The 25,751-nt window shown below is 45.6% G+C and overlaps 1 protein-coding gene and 1 long non-coding RNA gene across 2 annotated transcripts in view; one reads left to right on the forward strand and one right to left on the reverse strand.

The window, feature by feature from the left end:
• The window catches only part of LOC126941139 (uncharacterized), an 82,236-nt gene extending 67,762 nt beyond the window's left edge, over positions 1 to 14,474 (reverse strand). Inside the window, exon 1 of the long non-coding RNA XR_007721092.1 lies at positions 14,413 to 14,474. This is a non-coding gene — a long non-coding RNA (uncharacterized LOC126941139). The remainder of the gene's footprint in view (positions 1 to 14,412) is intronic.
• Positions 1 to 25,751, forward strand: part of NDUFV2 (NADH:ubiquinone oxidoreductase core subunit V2) — a 335,006-nt gene that overhangs the window by 161,334 nt on the left and 147,921 nt on the right. The window lies entirely within an intron of this gene.

Below are 25,751 nucleotides of genomic sequence, written 5' to 3' on the forward strand. Positions count from 1 at the left end.
CTCCACACTTTGGCTCACTCCAAACCCTTAAAAATCCTAGTCTAAAACTCTTCATGGAGATGGATTTAAGGTTCCTTCCCAACTCCTTAGTAGGTGGCTCTATAATTAAACCTCTTCCTCTGCTGCCAACTGGTGTCTTGGCATATTGACTTGCTGTGTGCATTAGGCAACAAACCTATTATGGTTGCAATAATAGCTCATTATTGAATTATTGAACAACACTTACTGGAAACTATGTATCCTGAATATACAAAGAACTTTCGCAACTCAGAAATAAAAAGACAAAAACCCAATCAAAAATAGGGTGAAAGACTTGAATAGACATTTCTCCAGAGAAGCTATACAAATGGTCAGCAAGTACATGAAAAGATGTTTATGTTATTACTCACTAGAGAAATGCACATTAAAACCACAGTGAGATACCACTTCAGTATTATGGTGAGATGCCACTAGGATGACTGTAATTTTTTTAAAGGAAAATAACAAATGTTGGCAAGAATGTGGAGAAATAAAACCCTCATGCATTGCTGGGAAGAATGTAAAATGAGGTAACCACTGTTAAAAACAGTCTGGCAGTTCCTCAGAAAGTTGAACATGAAGTTACCATAGCACCCAGCAATTCAATTCCTACGTATATACTCAAAAGAATTGAAAATGTATGTTCACACAAAAATCTGCACATGAATGTTCACAGCTGCATTATTTGCAATAGCCAAAAATATAAACAACCCAGATAACCATCAACTGATGAATGAATAAATTGTGGTACATCCATACAATGGAATATTATTCAGTTATAAAAAGGAACAGAGTGCTGATTCATGCTGCAACAGAGATGAACCTTAAAAACATTATGCTAAGTGAAAGAGGCCCGACAGTAAAGGTCACGTAGCAACATGTGAAATGTCCAAAATAGGCAAATTCAAAGAGATGGAAAATAGATTAGTGGTTGCCAGGGAACAGGCAGAGGGGAAAAGTGACTGCTTATGGTTTCCATGGTTTCTTCTTGCAGTGATGGAAATGATTTGCAATTAGACAATGGTGATGGTTGCACAACATTGTGAATATACTAAAAAACCATGGGATTGTACACTTTAAAATGATGCATTTTATGTTATGTGAATTTTTGTCTCAATAAAAAAACTGCAAAAAAAAAGGGAATTAAGAAAGCAAAAACAGATGGGGCATGATGACTCACACCTGTAATCCCAGCACTTTGGGAGGCCAAGGCAGGAGGATCACTTGAGGCCAGGAGCTCGAGACCAGCCTGGCCAACAAAAAGATGGACAAAACCCCATCTCTACTAAAAATACAGAAATTAGCTGACCGTGGTACTGGGCGCCTATAATCCCAGCTACTCGGGAGGCTAAGGCACAAGAATCCCTTGAACCCAGGAGGCAGAGGTTGCAATGAGCCAAGATTGCATCACTGCACTCCAGCCTGGGAGACAGAGTGATACTCTGTCTCAAAAAAAGAGACAGCACAACACAAAAAAGCAGAGAACTTTCTCCAACTGCAATCAGAAAAAAAGGCAGAAGGAAGCCAGGTGCTGTGGCTCACGCCTGTAATCCCAAGCACTTTGGGAGGCCAAGGCAGACAGATCATGAGGTCAGGAGATCGAGACCATCCTGGCTAACACAGTGAAACGCTGTCTCTATTAAAAATACAAAAAATTAGCTGGGCGTGGTGGCAGGCGCCTGTAGTCCCAGCTACTCGGGAGGCTGAGGCAGGAGAATGGTGTGAACCCAGGAGGCAGAGCTTGCTGTGAGCCAAGATCACGCCACTGCACTCCAGCCTGGGAGACAGAAGGAGACTCCGTCTCAAAAAAGAAAAAGGAAAAAAAAAAGGCAGAAGAAGAAGCCAGAAGGATTCACAGCAAGAGAAAGACTCAATACACCTTTGGTGGTTTGAAGAAGGAAAGGGCAAGATGACAAGGAATGCAGGTGGCCATAAGGAGCTGTAAAAGGCCCTGGCTGGCAGCCAGCAAAGAAACAGAGACGTCAGTCCTTCAGCCACAAGGAACCAAATTCTCCCAACAACCTGAGTGAACTTGGCAGAGATTCACCTGCAGAGCCTCGAATGGAATGCTCCCCTGCTGACAGCTTGATTTCAGCTTTGTGAGACTCTAGGCAGAGGACCCAGCTGAGCCCCACTGCACACACCCTTTGAAACCACAAAACTGTGAGATAATAATGGATATCGTTTTAAGCTACTAAATTAGTGGCAATTTGTTAGGTCAGCAATAGAAAACGAATACATTGGTTATTTAGAAACTTAGTTTCTACCAATGTATTAATTTTCTATTGCTGCCTTAACAAATTGCCACAAATTGAGTGGTTTACAGAAAGGTGGTTTGGCTGGACGTCGCATCCCTGCATCATTTTATCTAGGTGCTGACTGCAGCATGAACGTGGATAGGAATGTTGAGCGTAGGAGAAAAGACAAGAAGAAGACAAGGAAGGAGGTGAGGACGGGGCCATGAGGATTGCTCCATTACATGGCCAGTCGGAAAGCCACCAACAGGAGGAGAAGCCATGAGGCTCAAGAAGAGGAAGTTAGTGCTGTGTTACGGCCGTTGCTTTGATCAATGCTGTCTCAGACAACAGAATACGCTCTAGCTAATTTAAATAAAATACATGTATTTAAAGTCATTAGCAATTCATAGAATTGTTAGGAAAAGCAAGGACACAGAGGCTAGGCTGAGCTTCCAGGAATAACGGTCAGAGGAGCTGCTGCCTCTGCCGTCATCGGGCAGTCATCGATCTGGAAGCTATGTCCCTGCTCTTGGCCAGAGAACCTTCCTGCCCCGCTGCAATGCACACCAGCAAAAAGTGATGCCTCCAGCCCTGCCTGCCTGCCCAGCATCTCAGTTTCAAATGACAGTCCCAGAGAGGGCGCCTGACGGGTGGAATTGAAACCTCAACTGGAAAGAGTGGAGGGGGAATATGGAAAATGTCAATTTTAGCTTTCTCCCCACTGTCAAGAAGGTATGCACAGCAGGAATAGAATGAATGCTGAATGAGTCAGCCCACAGTATCTTCCTCAGAAGGCAAGGAAGGCCAGTGTTGCAAGGAGGGAGTGGTTAGGCTGGCAGTGTCAGACGAGGTTGAAAGAGACAATGAACCCGTCCAGAATTTAGTGATGGCAGGACACCTAAACAAAGCTGAACCATGCATCACAGAAGTGGAGCCTTGAAGAATGAATATAAAATAAGGAAATGAAGACAGCGCCTATCATCAAGTGTTTCCAGAAACTTGGCTGTGCAGAGGTGGAAAGAGATGGGGCGGAGCTGCAGGGGTGAGGGGTGTGGAGGGACAACTCAGAGTCATTTTCCCTTCCTCTCCTTTGACTCAGATTGGTTTTGTTTCCAGATGTCTAAAAACTGATGAGAAAGTCCTTCGGGGGTTGGGGGGGCGGGGTTGGATATAAAGATAAAACAGAGCATTCGAAGGGGAAAAGGGTATTCCATACAGTGAGGCTTCTGAGAAGGCAGCAGGGGTGGGGGCAGGGAGGCCCAGAGCGCAGGTGGAGAGTGAGCCTGGTGTGGAGTTAGCCACTTCTCCCCAGAGGAAGACCAGGATGCGGAGGGTGAAAGGGGGCTCGCAGACACGGTAGGAGAAAGACAGGCACAGCCATCTGGTAGCTTCTATTTTCTCTGTGAAGCGGGATGCTCAGTCAGTGGCTGAGAGGGAGGAGGAGGAGGGGGCAGGAGCGGGCAGCTGAGAGCCAGGAGAGGGACGGCGCGATGGGTGCTCTGCAGAGTGAGAGGGCGAGGGGGCCACAGACACAGCGAGGGGCAAGCATCACACCCCTGAGCATGGCAGGACCTGCGTGCTGGGGTGTGGCTCTCTTGGAGCGGAGAGAAAGTATGCGCGCGCGCGCGCACACACACACACACACACACACACACAGAAACAGACACACACAGAAACAGACACGCACACACGCATAGACACACTCCCAGAGACACAGACACACACAGAAACAGACACACACACAGACACACTCCCAGAGACACAGACACACACACACAGACACACACAGAAACAGACACACACACAGACACACTCCCAGAGACACAGACACACACACACAGACACACACAGAAACAGACACACACACACACGCATAGACACACTCCCAGAGACACAGACACACACACACAGACACACACAGAAACAGACACACACACAGACACACTCCCAGAGACACAGACACACACACACACACACACACACACAGAAACAGACACACACAGAAACAGACACACACACACGCATAGACACACTCCCAGAGACACAGACACACACACACAGACACACACAGAAACAGACACACACACAGACACACTCCCAGAGACACAGACACACACACACAGACACACACAGAAACAGACACACACGCAGACACCCACACACACACCGAGACACATGCACAGACACACACCGAGACATACACAGAAACACACACATACACACAGAAACACAGGCACAGACCCCCACACGTGGACACACAGACACACATATATATGATACTTCTTGTCTCATCTGGGATTGGGTTTCTGCCAGATGAGTACAACACTAAGAAAAAATGAGCTAGGGAGTTGGTTCTGTGAACACCTAGCTGGTTTCAGAAGAAAACAGAAAGGTGAGGGCTGAGGGAGAGGGAGAAACAGAGGCTGCGGCACCACTTCCAACCAGGTGGCACCAAGAGCCAGTGTGGCAGCGGAGGGGGGAGGTGGGGGAAGCAAACGGCGGGAGAAGAGGTCGCACGGAGAGAGTGCCTCTACTGACTTAGGGATGTGCAGTATTTTGAATGATCGCTATTTTCCAGATCCTGTGATAGACTAAATGGTAAACAACCCCAAGGAAATTCGAATAATAGTGATGACATGTCCCCAGGGGGCAGATTTACCAAGAAACCTAAGCTGTAAGGCCTGTCACCTGTAAGTCCTGGGAGGGGCACTAGCAATTTTTATATTTGTTATTTTGCATATATGCACAAGCTTCAGGGACAAAACTTAGGCCCACCCACGGGCCCCTCCCCAGGCCTTGGAAGAGGACATGCACATAAGGAACACCACAGTCAAAGGTTCCTCAGCATCACGCCATCTCCATCCCATCATGACATCTAACTACGCTGAAAGAAATGAGCATCTAGCTGAGGTTAAGTTTCTGCACTTGTGAGTATGTGTATGGCATAGACTTCAAGGTGGCCCCACGACCCCTGTGACTTGCTCCTAACCAACAAAATATGACCAACGTGATGCAGTGTGACTCTCAGGATTATGTAGTTGTATAAGGCTTGGTCTCCTTGAAAGATTTGAAGAAGCCAGCTACCATGAGGTCTACATCTTTCCACAACCTTGGTGAGTTTGGAAGGAGACTCTTACCCACGAGCATCTCGAGATGAGAACACAGCCCTGGTCAGGACCCTCATTGCAGTTTTGCTGAGGACCCAGACACCCGCCCCACAGAAACATAATAAATGTGTGTTGTTTTAAGCCACTGAGTTTACAGTAATTTGTTATGCAGCATAAAAAATGGATACAATAAGTAAACATAAGGATAATAGCCCTTGCTCTGCTGGGTTGGTGTGAGGATTACGTGGGATATGTGAAGGTGGTGTTATGGTGTGAATGTCTGTGTCCCTCCCTCCAAAACGCAGGTGTGGGAACCTAATCCCCAACGTGGTGGTAGGTTTGCCACCTGAAGCAGACAACGGCCCTCACCAGATACTGAACCAGCTGATGCCTTAACCTTGTACTTCCAGCCTCCAGAACTGTGAAATGTTAGTTTCTGTTCTTTACAAATGACCCAGCCTCAGGTATTTTGTTATCGCAGCAGGAACAGACTGAGATAGTGGCCAACACAATTCCAAGTGCCTGGTGAATGCTTCCCTTCTGTCCCTTCACGGACAGAAGGTCTAGTAAGAAGCAATAGTTCTAGTGAGAAGTAACTCATCCCAACTCTATTAGAATTGACTTAGAGGTCCAGGCCAATTTAGTTGGTGGGACAGTAAGTGTTTTAGAAGTAGACGTGGGTTCAGATCATGGCTCCATTACATCCCAGGTGTATGATTCTGGGGAAGTGTTGTGCCGGACCCCTGTTGATTCCAACAAAGATGGCACCCTGTCCGAGAGCCTGAAGAAGAGACCCAGAGCTAGCAGACGAGAGAAAGAGTTGAGTGAGGACCCACGTACAGGGCAGTCCAGGAACAGGGGGCTAGACATGACAACTGCCATTGTTTGAAAAGGCATGCCGTTTATGTGGCAATTTTCACTTCGCACCCTCCGTCTATCAACCTCTGTTTAAATGAAAACAAAGGCTTCAATCCCCTGTACGCCTGTGTTCCAAGGAATGGACCAGGGGTTTGGATGTCCCTCATAGATAAGGAGTGAGTCTCTGGGTTGGCCACTCCGAGACACACATTCTTCTTAGACCACAGGGTCATTCTCAGGGTCTGCTTTAGTTACTGCTATCAGTTGCACCTGCCATACAGGAAGTCACTTAACCACCTTGACTGGTGCTGTCTTCACCTATAAAGGAAACATGTTCTTTAATTCCCAGGGGACAGAGGGAACTAAAGCAGATAAAAATACATAGAAAACATTTTGCGTAGTTGCCGGCATGGAATAAGGGCTCAACAAAGGTCATTTCCCTCAGTCTCTTGCATTTCATGACCACAAACTCTCCACCTGGAAGCCCGTGTCCTATCCTACTGCAACCCCTGCACCGCCCTGCTCATGTGTCCTTCTCCACTCTTCTCTGGAAAGCCCTCCTGCCTTGGCCCAGCTCCATTCTTCCAGGGCTCCTTCTTAGAGGATGTGCTTTGGGAAGGAGCTCGTTAGTGCCCTGAAACCAAGGGGTTCACAGTCCATGATTTAACATGAGGGGCTCCCTGGGGCACTTGGCTTTTCACAGGGCTTAAGCTTTCAACCTGAGGATGAATCTTTAATGACAGCACTTCAGACACTTGGGACAGAACCCTAGGGATGGTGACGAGCAGTCCGTCTTCACTATGCACTTTGGACCCTGCACTGAGCCCCATGGCCTGCTCTTCCGGTGCTAAGCGTTGTGTTGGAGCAGACAGGACTATCAGCCTAAAACACCAAACGCACCCAGTCACCGGGCAGAAACTGAGAGGCGGCACACACTTCCGACCCAGCTGCTGAAAGACGAAGCGATGTTTCAAGCCCGAAAGGTTCATCTCATAAAACTCTTAAAATATGCTAATGGTAAACTGGGCAAATACTTTTCTGTTAAAGAACAGATTACAGCTCTAAGTGACCCAGGGAGATGACATTCTAAAATGGATATTCCAGACTAAGATACACTGCCCTTTTGACCAGAATTTGCTGGGGCAGAAATAAACCATATCATTATACAGTTTGTGGTGTGTGAAGGTGAAGTGCATTAGTTTCAACGAAACGTTGAGGCACGGGATCTCAAAATGAATTTTTGTATTGCTTCCTAGAGTGAAAAGTTGTCGGATAGATGTAGTTTGTATACTAAAATATTGAAATTTCTGGGGCATTTTGCTGTATTACAGAGACAAGTAAAATATTAGAAACTGGAATGGTTTCAGAAACACTAGAACATATGGTACCCATCCTAGCAAAATTCATTGCCAACGCAGAAACCAAAAATAATTGGAATTTTTGGTGAGGTGAATTTGGAGACACTGCCAAAAAATGGACTCTTCCCATTTCTATCCCTTCTGCTTGCAGTCTCTGGCCAAATGCTGTCCATGGATGAAAAACAAGGTTTCCCAGGAGATTGCTAAAGTAGATGGCACCATGCAGTAGGATGGCCTTGCCCTGCTGAGGAGAAATGACAAGGCACATATGGTGCTCATTCCTGCAAATGTCAACTTATTTCAAAACCAAAAAATGAAATAAAATGCGTTTCAAACATTTATGCACAGATCCACCGAGAATGTGGTTCCAAGGATGTGAGTAGGATGCCATGAAGTGGTTGTCAGAGTGTCTTGCATATCCTCTTGATATCTGGCCTTCTTCTAGCCAGTGGTGCAGCCAGGGAACTGACTCACAATCACTGCAGGGCAGCATGCCTTTCAGCTCACACCAGGAAGACTCTGCAGATTGAGTAAACTTCTTCAAGGGGCTGTTAAACTTTAGATCCTTCGTGACTCACAGAGTGAAGCCTCACAATAATCAAAGTTTAGACAACAAAATATCCTCAAGAGCACTTATGATTTTTACAAAATATGCAGCCTCTTTGCCTGTACCTTCAAGTGGCCATTGGCTGTATTAGTCAGGACAGGCTAGGTTATGCTGCAGAACAAACAGGCCCTGAAATCCTTCAACAAAGGTATAATTTTTGTTCATGATATTTCTCCAGCACAGGTGAGCAGGTAAGGGGGGGTAGTCTGCTCCACATAGCCACTCAGGAACCCAGGGTAAATGAGGCTTTGTTGTCTGTAATGTGGCCAGTGGCCTAGGCAAGAGAAAAGCCTGCACAGACAGCTCACATCTATAGTTCAGACCAACAGGGCCACATATCACTTCTTGCAGTCCATTGGCCAGGACTACTCAAATGACCCCATTTAATGGCAGGGAGGTTTGACATATAGTCTTTCATGTGCCTGATGGAGAGGAGCACTAGTAATATCTATCAGATTTTAGTATTTCATTCACTTACTTGAGCCTGTACTAAATTCTAGACCTTGTGATGGATATAGATGCATATAAAGTACATTAATTGCCCTCAAAATCAGAAGACACCATATCTCAGGATGGAAAAGGTGAGGTTTGAGACCTTGACCACCCATACTCAAGCAATTACATCACTTGGAATATCTGTCTCCTAAAAGATGGAGAATGATTGCCCAGAGGAATGACTGCCCAGAGGAAAACAGACTGGACAGTCCCTGAAATGCAAATCCAGGAATTACGTATGACCCCTGCCATCAAAGGGCTCAGCAAGCACCCTCTTACTATACCTGCCAGAGCCCTGGCAATCAAAGCGGGGTGGGTGATGCAGTGTTCAGAAAAGGATGAGAAGAAGAGGACTATGTGAAAAGCAAGAATATTCTGATTGATGACATATTCTAGGCTCTGAGGCAGGACTGGATCTGCTGTCTGTCAGGCCTCTGAGCCCAAGCTAAGCCATCATATCCCCCATGACCTCCACATGTACATCCAGATGGCCTGAAGTAACTGAAGAATCACAAAAGTGAAAATGGCCAGTCCCTGCCTTAACTGATGACATTATCTTGTGAAATTCCTTCTGGCTCATCCTGGCTCAAAAGCTCCCCGACTAAGCACCTTGTGACCCCTGCCCCTGCCAGCCAGAGAACAACCCCCTTGACTGTAATTTTCCTTTACCTACCCAAATCCTATAAAACGGCCCTAACCCATCTCCCTTCACTGACTCTCTTTTCGGACTCAGCCCGTCTGCACCCAGGTGAAATGAACAGTCTTGTTGCTCACAGAAAGCCTCTTTGGCAGTCTCTTCACATGGACGCAAGTGAAACTGTCGTGATGGTTCCTCTGTTTTTGTAGGTTTTTTTCTTTTCTTTCTTTCTTTTTTTTTTTTTTTTTTTTTTTTTTTTTTGAGATAGGGTTTGGCTCTGTTGCCCAGGCTGGAGTGATCATAGCTCCAGCCATGGCATGATCATAGCTCACTGCAGCCTCAAACTCTTGGGCTCAAGTGATCTTCCTGACTCAGACTCCTGGGTAGCTAGGATCACAGATGTGCACCATCATGCCTGACTAATTGTTTTTAAATTTCTAGATTTTTGTTTTGTTTTGTTTTGAGACGGAGTCTTGCTCTATCGCCCAGCCTGGAGTGCAGTGGCACGATCTCGGCTCACTGCAAGCTCTGCCTCCCAGGTTCATGCCATTCTCCTGCCTCAGCCTCCCGAGTAGCTGGGACTACAGGCGCCCACCACCACACCCAGCTAATTTTTTTGTATTTTTAGTGCAGATGGGGTTTCACCGTATTAACCAGGATGGTCTCAATCTCCTGACCTCGTGATCTGCCTGGCTCAGCCTCTCCAAGTGCTAGGATTACAGGCACAAGCCACCATACCCAAATTTTTAAATTTTTATAGAGATGGGGATCTCATTATGTTGCCCAGGCTGGTCTTGAACTCCTGGCCTTAAGTAGACCTCCCATGTGGACCTCCCAAAGTCCTAGAATTATAAGCATAAACCATCACTCCTGGCCCATCATGGCTTCTCAGAACACTCCCTTTTGAACTTTTTATCTTGTCTGAAATTCAACTGATTTGCGATTCATCTTGGTTATTGAGCTCCTTTTTTTCAAAACATGCATATTTCCCAGAGGACTCTGAAGCTAATAGCTATTGAGTGTGGACCCACTCAATCAGACATCTTTCTTTTCTAACACCTAACTGAACTTGGGGATAGGGGTTTTACTGAGGACCAGGTGATGGCAAGGCTACTTGGGGTGCCCGAGTGAAGGGGTCAGGGTACCACTAGTAGACTAGGGGCCTAAGGAAATAACATCCAGGGATGGCCAGGAAGCAGCCCTCACCAGATTCCAGATATTCCAACCTCTTGATCTTGGACTTTCCAGGCCACTTTTGGGTTTGTGGGTGATGCCTTCTCATTGCATTTTCACGTGGTGAAGAGCTGAAAGAGTGAGCAAGCTCTCGTATCTCTTCTTACAAGGGTGTTAATCTCATTTGTGAGGGCTCCACCTTCATGACCTACTTACCCCCAAATGCCTCTCCTAAGACCATCACGTTGGGGGTTAGAATTTCAACATATGAATTTCCAGGGGACACAAGCTTCCAGTTCATAACAGGGCTGGTAAGGGTTACAGTTGGAATTGAGGGTTCCATGCTCTTTCCCTAGTGATACCTTCCTTCTGGTCACTGACCTCACCCTCCCTCTTGCAGCTGTGGCCTCCAGGTGTCCAGAGCAGACTCAGGACAGGCCTATGAGGACCAGCATTCTCTCTCTGACCTTGTAGTCAAATGGGTCTTGAGAGGCCCAGCTCAGAAATCTCGCTTCTACAGTTGTTACGTTTCCTGTGGCATCTGAAAGGAAAATAAAATCTCGGGACCCCAAACTTGCTAAGCCAAAGGGAAACATTAAGCTGGGAACTGGGTCAGGCCAACCTGCCTTCCACTTTGTTCCTAAATAGATAGCTACAAGATAAAAGGCTACGTTCTTCCCTCACAATTTCCTCACAAGGAAATCTCTTGTGAGCCCCAAGATTTTTACCCTAAGACAGTTCTGTTGAATTTCACCCTACAATGTGTTAATAAATTAACAGCTAGTCTTCTGCAGAGAGGGAACGAAAACCAAGAACTAAAAGTCATCATTTCTCTGCTCAACTGAGATGAATGCATATCTAACTGCTTCCTCTACTTCCTATGTTTATTTTACCTTATGTAAAAATGGAGATTCACTGAGCCCAAGACAAACGCATAATTGACTATTCCTCTCCTCCCTCCTTACATGAAAAAAGTGTCTTCACTGATCAAAAGACTCAAAGGAATGCAATTGTTTGCCTCTTTTATCTACCCTTTCCTTTCTTTTCCTCCTTCCTTTTTCCCCTACTGCCTGCTCTTTTTCTCTTTGAATATTGAAGTCCCCAGACCCTCTTTGGGAAAAAATCACAGAACACAAATGTTTCCTGTGGTTTTTACCCTTTTTTTCCCTCAGGCATGTCTTCAACTTTGGCAAAATAAACCTCTAAAAATGATTGAGACTTGCCTCAGTTATTTATTTAAAAAAAATTTTTTTTTTTTTTTGTTTACAGTCAAAAGGCTCACCAGACTCCAAGAAGCTTGCTCACAATGCATCCAGGGTAAAAATTCAGCTGCTCATGAAAGCCTGCTCATGTAGTTAATCTCTTAAAGATAGGCAAGGAGTGTTTTTTGTTGTTGTTTTCATTTTTGTTTTTTTGGAGACAGGGTCTTGCTCTGTTGCCCAGGCTGGAGTGCAGCGGTGTGATCACTCCTCACTGCAGCCTCGACCTTCCAGGCTCAAATGATTGTCCCACCTCACCCTCCTGAGTAGCTGAGACTACAGGTGAACACCACCGTGCTTGGCTAATTTTTCAGTTTTTTTGTAGAGATGGAGTCTTGCTATGTTACCCAGGTTGGTCTCAAACTCCTGGGCTCAAGCAATCCTCCTGCCTCAGTCTCCCAAAGTGCTGGGATTACAGCCCTGAGCCTCCACATCCAGCCTGTGAGGAATCTGAAGGTGTTGCTGTAACAGACAGTTCTGGGATACATGACTATAAAACATGTGACTGTTCTCAACCAACCGTTTGGGGAGAAAAATTTGGAGTCTGACCTAATGCATATTCAACACCCCCCTTTCTGTATTTGACAAATACTATCTATTTTTCTGCAACAGATTTAGCTTGTTCCATGTTATCTGCTGAAATTGGCTAGGAGTGGGTCATCACTTCTGAAATAAAATGTCTCCATCCTAGGCTCTGAAATAACACAAAGCATATGAGTAGAGATCACTTTTTTGGTCACAGTTTGCAGGTAGAACACCTGGATTCTCCTAGGTTTCTTCTAGAACTGGATCTGCCACTGGGTATTAATTGCTAGAGACATCATCTCACCTGTTTGGATTTCTGAAAGATGAATGCAGTGAGCTGCAGGATATCTGTTTGCTCAGCACTCTAGGATTCTATGATCTCTGAAGAGTTGGCATAAGAAGACCATTCAGGAAAAATGTGAAGTTCTGGACCATTTAAATTCAGAGATGTAGTGTCCTGGCCAACTTTCTGCTGCCTGGGTTGACATCTAGCATGATATTTTCCATTTGGCACCTGTTTGGGTGTGTGATCAAATATTCTAAACAGAATAATTTCTCACAGCAGCAGAAAGGCAACCTTTGGTTTTCCAGTGCCTTGGAAGGCAACAAACATAGGTTCAGGAAGCAAATAAACCATTTAATGTTGTTCTGACCTGTTCTTCAGGAGGACCGGGTTATCATGACGTGGCCTCCTAAAACATCCTTTCGAGGGCAAAGGAGACAGAAGAAAGTGACCTCCTAGCAACTGCCTGTGCAAAGAAGAGACTCAACGAAAGAAAAGACTCCTCTCATGAAGACCCAAGAGTTTTGGGGTCAGAATGAGGATAAGAATTTGGTGCTGCTGACGTTTCTACACCTACTCTTCTGTGCTTCTGCCTTGAAATCTTGGGAACTTCCTGCTCAAAGATGAAACCTCATACACTACATGAAATTTCTTTGTTTTTCTGTGAGTCTTTCTCTTTGGTCAGATTCAAGCTGTTTTGAGATACCCAAACCACGGTTTGCTGAAGTCAACTCATTAATTAAAAACAACAACAACAAGTGATATCAATTCTTTGGCGCTTTACAGACAAAGCAACCTACTGCATGAATTACAGGCCACTTCTACCACTGCCCAGATGAAATGGGACCAAAGCGGACACCTGCCTTCTTCCATACTTAGGTAAAAATGGAGACAGGGTGAACAAACAGGAAAACATTTCGACCATCCATACATGTGGCTCTGTTTCAACAGTGTTTGCCATATACTACAGGCAGCTACAAGTGATGTTTCTCATTGTAAATATATTCTTCAGATTGCAAAAATATTTTGCTCTTTGGTTGCTTTTATTTGATGGGTTCAATGCCATGTACCACAGGCAAAGCCCTGTGCTAGGAGATGAAGAGGTACAGATGATTATAAAGCAGAATCCCAGCTCCCAAACAACAGGTGAGGGAGGAACCGAAATACTTAGAGAATATTTGCATGTGTGAAGGACCTCATTACCGTACCACTGGTTACAAAGGAAGTTCATGGGAATCCAGTGGGGGCAGGAGCTGGAACTGAGAAGGGTGAGCCATCCATGAGCAGAGACAAAGCAGGCTGAACACAGCAGGTGGCGCTGCAGTGAGAGGAGCAGGCACTCTCCCTGAGCACACCCCATCCGTTTTGAAGGTATGCTTACACGACCCTTGTGAAAATCATGATAAAAAGATGTTAACCAGGCTGGGCATGATGGCTCACACCTGTAATCCTAGCACTTTGGGAGGCCAAGGTGGATGGATGGTTCGAGGCCAGGAGTTCAAGACTACCCTGGCCAACATGACGAAACCCCATCTCTACTTAAAATACAAAAATTAGCCGGGCGTGGTGGCAGACGCCTGTAATCCCAACTACTCAGGAGGCTGAGGCACTAGGATAGCTTGAACCTGGGAGGTGGAGGTTACAGTGAGTTGAGATTGTGCCACTGCACTCCAGCCTGGGTGACAAAGTGAGACTGTCTCAATTTCAAAAAAAAAAAAAAAAAAAGCGATGTTAACTGAAAGTAAGAAAACAGGAGCATGAGAGAAGTAGAGAAAGATCTTCAAGAGTGATGCATTTTTATGTTAATTATCCCATCGCAACTGAAGCGCAGATCCACCCCCTTCCCTGTTCTCACCTTACCACAGGCTGGTTCTTCCTAAACATTTCACCTGACCGGGCCTCTCAGGGGAGGGAGGATGGCGCTGAAATATTGAAAGAGATAAGCAAGGGTTAGGCAGAGCAATGCCAGCACTGCAGGGAGTATTGAGTAGCTCTTTTTGATTGAAATTTCTGGAGTGCACAGGAGAATAGCAGAAGATAAGGTTGGAAAGGCAAATAGAGATCTGACTTTAGAAAGCTGGAAATTTCAGCTTGAGTGCTTTGGACTTTTCTCAGTAGTCAATGGAAAGTTTTGATCAGGGAATCAAGAGTACAATCAAAATAGTGCTTTAATAATAGGAACGCCTTGAGTATATTTAAGCATATGTTTACAGATTAGCTACTTGGCAGAAAGCCTTGGGTCATCAGGAAAGAGACAAATATTCAAAGCTCAAGGGTTAGCAATTAGCACTAAGACCCTTATCGACCGGCTACTCAGCCGGCACTAGTCACCTACTCTTTTGAACTACAATTTCCATCTCATGTGCAATGAGAACTAGGACCAGAGAACTGCATTACAGACTCTCTGGGATGGAGGCAGCAAATAATGAATGGCAAATGCTCAGGACACATTTCTTATTAGAAATGATGACAAGACTAGACATTGTTTCTCTTTTTTCTTTTTTTTGAGACAGAGTCTCACTCTGTCGCCCAAGCTGGAGTGCAATGGCTTGACCTCGGCTCACTTCAACCTCTGCCTCCCAGGCTCAAGCAATTCTCATGCCTCAGTCACCCAAGTAGCTGGGATTACAGGTGCACACCACCACACCTCGCTAATTTTTGTATTTTTGCTAGATATGGGGTTTCATCATGTTGCCCGGGCTGGTCTCAAACTCCTGGCCTAAAGTGATCCTCTTGCCTCGGCCTCCCAAAGTGCTGGGATTACAGGCATGAGCCACCGTGCCTGGCCTGAGACTAGAAATTATAAAGGAAACTAAGAGGAACGAAAACCAGATTTGTGAACCCTGGATCTGTACTCAATTTTCAAGGAGTATCTACAGAGCAGGGGGTAGAATTTGTGCATAATTTGCATATGTTTGTGCAGAATTTGTATTTGAGACAGGAGCAGTATGTGGGAAAAGTTATTATGTCTGTTTTCATACCTATTATAGTATGAACATATTTTAAAACACATAGAAACACATTTTAAAATCATAAATAACAGCAACAAATAAATAAAGTCTTTTGATAGGTTTGTTTTCTTCATTTGTCAGAATAATTACAATAATTCCCAAATGACCAATTCGAACAATGAAGCCTCTTGTTAGTGGGGCCAAACTCTGGATCCATTAACAGGGGCATTCCTGTCAAAATCTGATCTTTGCTCTAAGTGCTCAAATAGCCTAGGTGTACTAGATACTGTTCTTTATATCTCTAATATATGCAAACACAGACCTGACAACTATTTCACAACCTAAAAAGGCCAGCCAGAAGTTAGTCATTAACTAAGCAAGATAAATCTTAATCAACTGAATAAATGCAAAGTATGTAACATTTTAAGTAAAACAAACAGGGTAGAGTTAACCAAGAACCCTTACAGGAGGAAAAAAATCATTATTTCCTCCTTCGGGTGAGGCAAATACTGTTTCTTTAAACCTGAAATGTGAAGAGCGTTCATTTATATATTTCAGGATTAGATTCCGTTCTCAGACTGATATGCATTTCTGAAATGTGTGTTACCTTTTCCCTGTTGAGAAAGTGGGCGGATCAGAACTGACTCAGGCCAGACACACCATGGGTAGAATAGGTCAGCACTGTAGTGAGAATGGCTAGTATGTTACATTTATTCTATATTACTATGATCTATGTATATTTTGTGTTCGTTATTGTTTTTCCAAAGGGACCACCAGAAAAATCTGTTGATCAAGCAAATCTGAGTATATGAGACCTATAGCAGTAAGGGAGAATACTACAGTGTCAGAGTTTTAGAAGTATCTCAAAACAGAGAAATTAGGAAAGGGTGTTGGAGGGTGTTACGGCCCAGATTATGTGATTTTGAGACATGCTTGGCAAGAAACGAGATGAGATTGGGCAAAATTAAGATATAATAGGCTTGAAGAGGTGAACACAAGGCGGTGAGGGTCTTTCGTTTTGTTTTGTTTTGAAACAGAGTCTCACTCTCTCACTTAGGCTGGAATACAGTGGTGCCATCAGAGCCCACTGCAGACTCAAACTTCTGGGCTCATGCTATCTTTCTGCCTCTGTCTACTGAGTAGCTAGGATTATGGGCGTGGCACCACATCCAGCTAATTTTTTAGTTTTTATTTTTGTAGAGATGGGTTCTCACTAAGTTGCCCAGGCTGGTCTTGAACTCCTGGCCTCAAATAGTCCTCCCATCCCGGCCTCCCAAAGTGCTGATACTACAGGTGTGAGTCACTGTGCCCCGCTGAGATGAGGGTGTTGAAGTGAGCCTTTATGAGCAAGCTGTTAGTTTTCATAAGAAGCCACTTTAATTGCTTCACAGTGTTATCTTCCAAGAGCAAGAATTTAATGGAGCAGGTAGTGAAGGATTGCTCCCAGCATTGTCTAACGCAGGAGCAGGTCTAATGGTCAGACTCCATTCCTTCACCTTCTCTTCTGGCACTGAATGTCTTTGCTAATACACTTCCCTGAAGTCAGGAGGAGGGCAGGCATGGCTCCTCAGCGGGCACTTGCTGCCTTGGTGGGTGCGGGGAACCTGCCAGCATCTGCCAGCTTAGTGGGAAGGCTAGGCCTTCCTAGGGAGGGGTGGGCCACCTCCACAAGCCCAAGGGGTTGAGCAGAGTGCGGAGTCCAGATCTTCAGGGGCGATCTGGCAGCCAGCACCTACATAGCCCTGTCCCATATTTAGGATCCTAGCTTTTCCCCACAAGGGCCCTGACCTTTGCATAACAGACCTGCCTTGGCCGAGCATTTAAACCTCTCTGGAGCTCCATGACTCTAACAATCAGGTCCTCAGCCTGCGTCTCAGCTGTGCGTCTGTGCTTCCTCTGCAGGAGCTGGAGGCCTCTTTGTCAGCGGTCACAGGGCCCTGCATGAACAGGCCTTTGTCTCTCTTTCCTCTGTGTGCATCAAAACAGCTGAGTGACATCCAGCGCACTCTGCCTTTTTTTGTAGGCATTTTCCACCCGTATTCTTAAAACGCCTGCATCATGGCACGCGCCGCATTGTCCCCTCCCAGAACATTTGCCAGGCCACTACTGGTCAAATCTGGAGCCTTAGGCCAGGGACTCGAAGTGACCCAGCTCCCAGCCAGGACGCAACCTCTCCACCTGCTAGGGCGGGTGGGCCAGTTCCACATCCCAGCTCCGTGCCTACTTTCTCAACCCATTCCTGTCCCCACTGTGTCTTCTGGGTCCTCCCAGAAGCAGATGCCACGACAGGATTGATTGTGCCAGAAATTCATTAGGGGAAAGGCCTGTGAGAGGCAGTGAGGAGGGAGCCGAGGAGACAGGAAGAGCCATCAGGCTGCAAGGCAAGCCTGGGCCATGAGTGAAGGAGAAGGGAGGGAGGAAGTTCAGACAGAAGCTCCAGGCTGCTCTGCAGTGCTCAGGAGCTCAACAAGGCTGTTGCCCAATCCTTGAGCCAAGCTTGCCCATCAGACTGCGAGGGAAGGCTGCCTTAGTGACCTGCAGCCCTCCGTCCAGGAAGGAGGGTCTTGGAGTGGATGTAGCAATGCATCTCAGAGCACAGCAGCTGGGCTGCCCGGTCACACTCCCTGCAGTTGGAGATCTGAGGGACACCTTCCCATAGCTGCCACACACACACACACAAACACTCACACACACGATACACCACACACAGGAATGTACAGACACCAAACCCACACAGAGCACACACACATCACATACACACACCCTTCGGAGACAGACACACAAATACCAGACACATACCCCACACCATACCACACACAGACACCACACACACACCACACACACACCACACACACAGACATTGAACACCCACCTACCACACACACACAGACACACACATTACATTATACCATACACACACACACAGACTACACACACATACACCACACCACACATGCAGACATGGACATCGGACACATGCACACTGCATGCCCCCCACAGATAGGCACATACAGACACTGCACACACATACCACACACATACATACACACAGAGAGACTCACTGTGGATAGATGACTATGTAAGAAAGGTTTTTAAAAATTTCTTACTGTCATTTAAATATCATTTTTACCCAAGTAAAAAGCATCAGGCTTAAACTTTTATGACAATGCACTCTACAATTGTTAAATTGTATTTAAATATAAGTAAATCCCCTAACTTTCAATATAATTTGGAAATAAAAGGTGCAGATTATTAATTTAAAATATTAAGATTTCCTTAGCTTCAGGTTCAAAACTTTCCATGACATAGTCCCAAACCACCTTGTTGGTTTTCTCATGACGTTGACCAGTGAAACCTACACTGGCCACACCATCTCACTTGTGGTTACCGGCAATGCTATTCACTTTTATGACTCTTTCTCTTTGCTTTGCTATTTCTTCTATGTGGAGTTCCTTTTTCCCTTACTCTCCACAAATCAACATCCCACTCATTATTCAAAATCTGCTTCTGTGATTCCTGAGTTGGGATAAGCCTGGGAGACAGAGTAAGACTCCGTTTCAAAAAAAAAAAAATTGAAAGCAGGAGTCTGACATGGTGGCATGCACCTGTAGTGTCTGCTACTTGGGAGGCTGAGGCGTGAGGGTCATTTGAGCCTAGGAGTTCAAGGCTACAGTCAGCTATGATCCCACCACTACACTCCAGCCTGGGCAACAGAGTGAGATCCTATCTCAAAAATAATAATAAATAAATAAGAAATTTTTAAAAAAAGAAAGGGAACAAAAACTCAAACAGATACTTGCAAACCAATGTTCATAGCAGCATTATTCACAATAACCAAAAGGTAGGAACAACCCAAATGCCCACTGATGGATACATGGATAAACAAAATGTGATTTATCCATACAACAGAATATTGTTTGGCCTCAGGAAGAAATGAAATTGTGATACATGCTATGACATGGATGAACTTTGAAGACTTTATATTAAATGAATTAAGCCAGACACCAAAGGACAACTCTTATTTGATTTCACTTAGAAGAGGTCCATCGAGTAGTCAGATACATAGAGACAGACAGTAGAATGGTGGTTACCAGTGGGTAGGGGAAGAAAGGAATAGGAATTACTGTCTAATGAGTATAAAGTTTCGGTTTGGGATGATGAAGAAGTTCTAGAAATGGCTAGTGGTGATGGTCATGTGACAATGTAAATGTTCCTAATGCTGTTGAACTGTGCACTTAAAAATGGTCAAAATAGTAAATTTTATGTGATATATGTTTTATCACAATAACAATATTTTGAAAATTAGGATCCCAGCTTCCTGTTAATGAACATGATTGATATTCCAGCTCCCTCTGGCACCATCATCAATTCCAGGCCTGTTTTCAGATGCAATCATGGAACTGCATGCAGCACTCAGGGGCTCCACCTAGCACATGAGTGTGGGTTGCTAGGCAGGGGTTGCTCAGCCTATTTGGGTCTAACCCTTCCCAGAAACCTAGAAAAATCTACCTGACTGAGCAGCAGGGCATGTGCACACTACAAGTACCCTGAGTGTTATGTATTAGGGAGGCATTGAATTAAGAAAAGAAAACAAATCTGCAAATATTCACCCAGGAAGGGTAAGTTACAACCTATGGAAGAGAAGCTTTCTCTCCAGAGGGACGTGTACAGGCTGGGAGCTGGGACACCACCGTCCTCTGACGGTGCAGCAAGACTGCCTGCTCGAACTCTCACCCCGAGACCCTCCCAAGCTCCACCCATCAATGCTCTTCCATGAAACTTCATGGCTGCAACAGCAGTTCCAACGTCCCCACCACCCTGAGATTGCCTGGCTCTGATCCCAGCCCCCTCGCCATGCAGTTTTCTCTGTGGCAGCATCTCAGCGGTGTCCTCTCCTGCCCTTGCAGAGCAGCTGCTTTTCTCAGCATCTGTCAACAACCCCTTACCCCATCAAGCGCTGCTAGCAGCACCCCACATCAAGGGAGGAGGCTCTGGAAAGGACCAGGGCTTCAGTCCAGCCCCCACTTACCAGTTGAGCCATAAGTCTCACACTTCCAAGTGCACAAGAGTTACTGGGGCACCTGTGAAAATCTGAGATGGTCCTGGTGCCCGATTCGTAATACACACTTCCCAAAGAATTCTGATGTAGGCGCTCATATTCTGAGAAACAACAGACTTGAATCTCATTTTCCTCTCTTATAGATGAGAATAATCATCCTTTAATGAGAGAATTCCTTGAGATAATATATACAGCAGCATCTAGCATAGTGCTTGGCTCAAAGTAGGCATTTAGTATATTCATTTAAATTTGAAATGAATGTAGAAAGAAATGGGTTGTGTAAATCATATACCCTTGCAGGAGGATTAAGGCCAGCAAGAGCTTCTGAAATAGAGGGGTTGATACCATTGGTTCTACTGAAATATAAATATAGATGAATTTGATTTTCAAATTCATTTTCTGAGAATAGAGCATCTATCTTTTATCCGGAATCTACTGCATGAACAGCTGCCATGGCTCACACAATGACTAAGAAGGTTGTTCTGGCAAAGATGAAAACTGGAAGCTACAACCAGTCTAAAGTCTAAAGTGGATGCAAGGAGAGCCTCTCTAATGGGCAGCTGGGGTCCAGAGAGCCACAGCTTTCCTGACCCTAACTTCCCAGCTTTGCTCAGAAATGTAGAAACACCACAGAATTTTAAAAGAAAAAATTCACTTCATATCCATTGGGATGTCCATAATCAAAAAAGCAGAGGCTGGATGCAGTGGCTCACAGTTGTAATCTCAGCACTTTGGGAAGATAAGCAGGAGGATGGCTTGTGGCCACGAGTTCGAGACCAGCTTGAGCAACACAGGAAGGCCCTGTCTCTACAAAAAAAAAGAATTAAAAATTAGCTGAGCATGGTGGTGTGTGCCTATAGTTCCACCTACTTGGGAGGCTGAAGTAGGAGGATTACTTAAGCCCGGGAGTTCGAGGCTGTGGTGAGCTATTATCACACCACTGTACTCCAGCCTGGGTGACAGAGGGAGATGCTGTCTCTAAAAATCAAGCAGACAGAAAATAACAAGTTTTGGTGAGAATATTAAGAAATGGGAGCCCTTATATATCACTGATGGGAATGTAAACTGGTCTAGCTGCTGTGGGAAACAGTATGGCAATTCCTTAAAAAATTAAACATAGAATTACCATATGATCCAGCAATCTAACTTCTGAGTACATACCCAAGAGAACTGAAAGCAGAAACTCAAACAGATATTTGCACACCCATGTTCATAGCAGCTTTGTTCACAGTAGCCAGAAGGCGGAAGCAGCTCTGGGGTTTATCAATGGGTGAATGGATGGATAAACAGAATACGATGTGTCCACACAAGAGAATATGATTTGCCCTCAAAAAGGAAGGAAATTCAGACACAGGTTACACCATAGTTGAACCTTGAAGATACTATGCTAAGAGCAATAAGCCAGTTATAAAAAGAAAAATACTGTATGATTCCATTTATATGAGAGCCTGAGAGTGTCGAATTCATAGGAATGGGAAGTAAAACGATGGTGTTAGGATTAGGGAAGGGAGAATGGGGAGTTAGTGTGCACAAACAGGTGCAGAGTTTGTGTTTGGGATGATGAAAAATTTCTGGAGACGGATGATAGTGTTGGTTGTATAACAATCTGGATATACTTAATGCCATTGAACTGTATACTTAAAATGATTAAAATGATAATTTTTATGGTATGTATATTTTACTGCAATTAAAAAAAGAAAACTCACAAGGGCGGAAATTTAGATTTTTCCCTTAAATATCCTCTTCTATTTGTGAACACAAAGTATTTTTCTCACATGATGTTATTCTGCTAGGTGGTCATGAGATGCTCTTCTGCAAGACCGGCAGGTAGAAGCAGCCAGCCTGAAGAAATAAATAGAAACTTCTGAGGGCAGAACCAGGACGTCTTAAGCTAGATTAGAAATCTACTAGTTCTACCTGCTAATTCTGCAGAGGTGGAAGGTGAGAGTTCACGTAGCCTGAGTGAGGTCACACAGTGGGGGAAGTCAGGCTTTGATGGCTCATGATACTTAAACTTCGACTTGCCTGCCTAGACTCATCCTCTATAATACACTTAAGCAACAGAATGGGCAGGATGAGGCTAGACTCATCCTCTACAACACACTTAAGAAATGGAGTGAGCAGGCCGGGGGCAGTGGCTCACACCTGTAATCCCAACACTTTGGGAGGCTGAGGTGGGCAGATGGTTTGAGCCCAGGAATTGAAGACCAGCCTGGGCAATGTAGTGAGATCCCGTCTCTACAAAAAAAAAAGAAAGGAAAAAGAAGAAAAAAATAGCCAGGCATAGTGGTGCACAACTCTAGTCCCAGCTACCTAGGAGGCTGAGGTGACAGGATTGCTTGAGCCCAGGAGTTCAAGAGTATGGTAAGCTGTGATCGCACTGCTGCACTCAAGCCTGGGCAACAGAGCAAGACCCTGTCTCAAAAAGAAAATGGAGAGAGCAAAGTGGACAGAACAGTATGTGCACGTGTGCACTTAACCAAAGGTAACAGCATGGGAATCATTTATGCATGTGATTCCAGTACAATACAATGATTTAAACCATTTTAGTTTGCCAGAAGATTCCAGAACCAAATGCTTACCTCTCCCCACCATTGCTGCACATTGACCTTTTTTACCCTGTGTGTGCACAAGAAACGGGCCTATTTTCCAGATCCTATTAAAACAAATTCCTACTGAACAGGGGGAAAAAAGATTCAACAGAAACAAAACTCATTCAGTGTTTCATGCATCAAATATTTATTCAGTGTCTGTTATATGCCAGGGACTGGGACTATGTTAGCCCAGAGACTATAGCTGAGAACAAGCCAAGCATAGTTCCTGCCTCCATGAAGTGCTGTCCTCAGTCAAGTACGTAGAATGTCACACTAAGGGAAGGCTGAAGAGCTTGGGGAACATTTGGGAATTACAGGAAATCAAAGCCTGGTGTTGTAAAGGTTAAAATGAGGAAAGTTTGGAGAGCTTAGACGGCAATTAGGATAGTTCACTCAGAGAAGGAGAACCCGTGGGAGATAGGAGATAGGTAGGTGGGATAGGTGGGTAGGTGGGTGGGTGGGTGAATGGATAGAGAAAGGGAGACACAAAGAGGTTTCAATAGAACTGTGGCAGGGATTGGCCTTATGCGGTCATTGTGAGGCTGTTACCTTCACGTCTGAGGCTGTAGTCTAATGTCCATGGGGCAGGGAGTCGCGGAAGGAAAGATGGCTGCAGACTGGGGAGATGTAGAACATGCTGGAACCCATAGCACAAACTGGAGCCTACAAGGAGGGACTAATGTCCACGTCCACCTTACTGCCCCGTCCTTGATGTGGGTGTCAGGCATGAGCCAGCGTTCTTTGTCATGGACCAAAACGCACACACCTGGCCCCAGAGTTGGAGATGCTGAAGGAGGTCCCCGGGAGGGTGGAGTGGCAGGCCCAGACCAGACCTCATGCCCAGGAGGAGAGCCCGTGGGGGCGAGACCGCCTGTGGCAGCCCCGGGAATGGCGGCTGCTCTGTCTCCGCTGCCTCCCTTTTGCAAAACTCTCTTCAGTGCTGACCGTTACTGGAAACGTGGAGGGAAGGGAATTCTGGAAAATGCGGTTCTGCCTTGCCACGCTGACACATTGTAAAGCCACCCAGATGGCAAACTAGCCTGGACTTGGAGTTGGGGCAGGTCTCCAAAGAGAAGGTGACATCTAAGCCAAGGCCCAAAGGAGATCAGGAGGCAGCTGGATGGAGGAAAGGGAGAGATTCCCCAGAGTGCTGGAATCCCATTAAAAGAAACGTTGTCTGGAAAAATCTTGTGCTTTAAAAAGGAAATGGAATTTTAAAAGGGAAAAATGTGTCCCCAAAGAATAAACTTGTACAAAAACAAAAACATAACACTTTTATTTAGCATCTAAGTGAATCGAAATCAATAAACTGAGAAGCCACTTTCCAAACTCACCTGATGTGTCACACCTTCCTCACCCTTCCCTCCCTTCCACCTTTCTTTCTTCTTTTTTTTTTTTTTTTTTGAGACAGGGATCTTGCTACATTGCCCAGGCTGGCCTCGAATTCCTAGGCTCAAGCAAACCTTCTTCCTCAGCCTCCCGAGTAGCTGGGACTACAGGTCCCACCATGCCTGGCCCTTTCATCTTTCTTACTTCCCTGCCATCCCCTTCCAACCCCTGCCCAATCCTCATTCTCCTCTGCCCACCAACGTCCTTCCCCTCATTCCTCATTTCCCTCCTTGTTCCAGCCAAGGAAATTGCTGGGTGAGGTTCAGATCACACAGATATCTTAGCTTTTGTTTTTAGATGTTACCCAGGAGTAAAATCAGTCATGCCATATAAATATCACAGCTTGGGGTTGCAGGTTAGTACTCACATCGTCTTGGTATGGGTTGCCAAAATGCCAGTGGTGTAAGAGCCTCTGAATCCTGTCAATGCCTGTACAGTCAGAGCCAGTTCTCCCTCTGCATGCCTCAACAAAGAGCAGGGAAATAAATACCATGTTTGCAATAAATACCTGGGTCAGAGTTTGACTCAACAACCAAATACATGTCCTCTAAATTCAGTTTAGTCCATTTCCTGAGTGAAACCAAATATGCTGCAAGAAAGGCAGGCTTCCTGTCTTCCCTAGCCCTTTTCAAAAATGGTTATTCTTAGGAAAACCACCCTAGAGGGCTGCCTCTGGCCTGAGGCTGGACAACCTAGGCACGACAGGGAGGGGGAAGGGAGGGGGGAAGGGAGGGGGGAAGGAAGGGGGAAGGGAGGGGGGAAGGAAGGGGGAAGGGAGGGGGGAAGGAGGGGGGAAGGGAGGGGGGAAGGGAGGGGGGAAGGAGGGGGGAAGGGAGGGGGGAAGGAGGGGGAAGGGAGGGGGGAAGGAGGGGGGAAGGGAGGGGGGAAGGAAGGAGGAAGGGAGGAGCCCACTGCTGAAGGAGGAGACAGATGGTCCCAAACCAAAATGCAGCATCCAGATTCCAGAGCTTTCGTCCCCATCCTAAGGGGGCAAATCCTTGCTTCCCCACTTAGCCAGGTGTCCCCAAGACAAAGCTCAAATTCTGTGATCCACTGGAAGGACTCCTGGAACTCAGAAGAGCCACTGTGCTCGTGGTTATGGTTTGTTGCAGTAAAAGGATACAGACTGTTGTCAAAGGAAAAGGATGCACAGGCCAGAGCCCAGAGAGTGGCGGGGGTGAGCCTCCTGTTCTTACTCTCT

The sequence above is a fragment of the Macaca thibetana genome, chromosome 18, assembly GCF_024542745.1.
Source record: "Macaca thibetana thibetana isolate TM-01 chromosome 18, ASM2454274v1, whole genome shotgun sequence".
Classification (NCBI taxonomy): Eukaryota; Metazoa; Chordata; class Mammalia; order Primates; family Cercopithecidae; genus Macaca; species Macaca thibetana.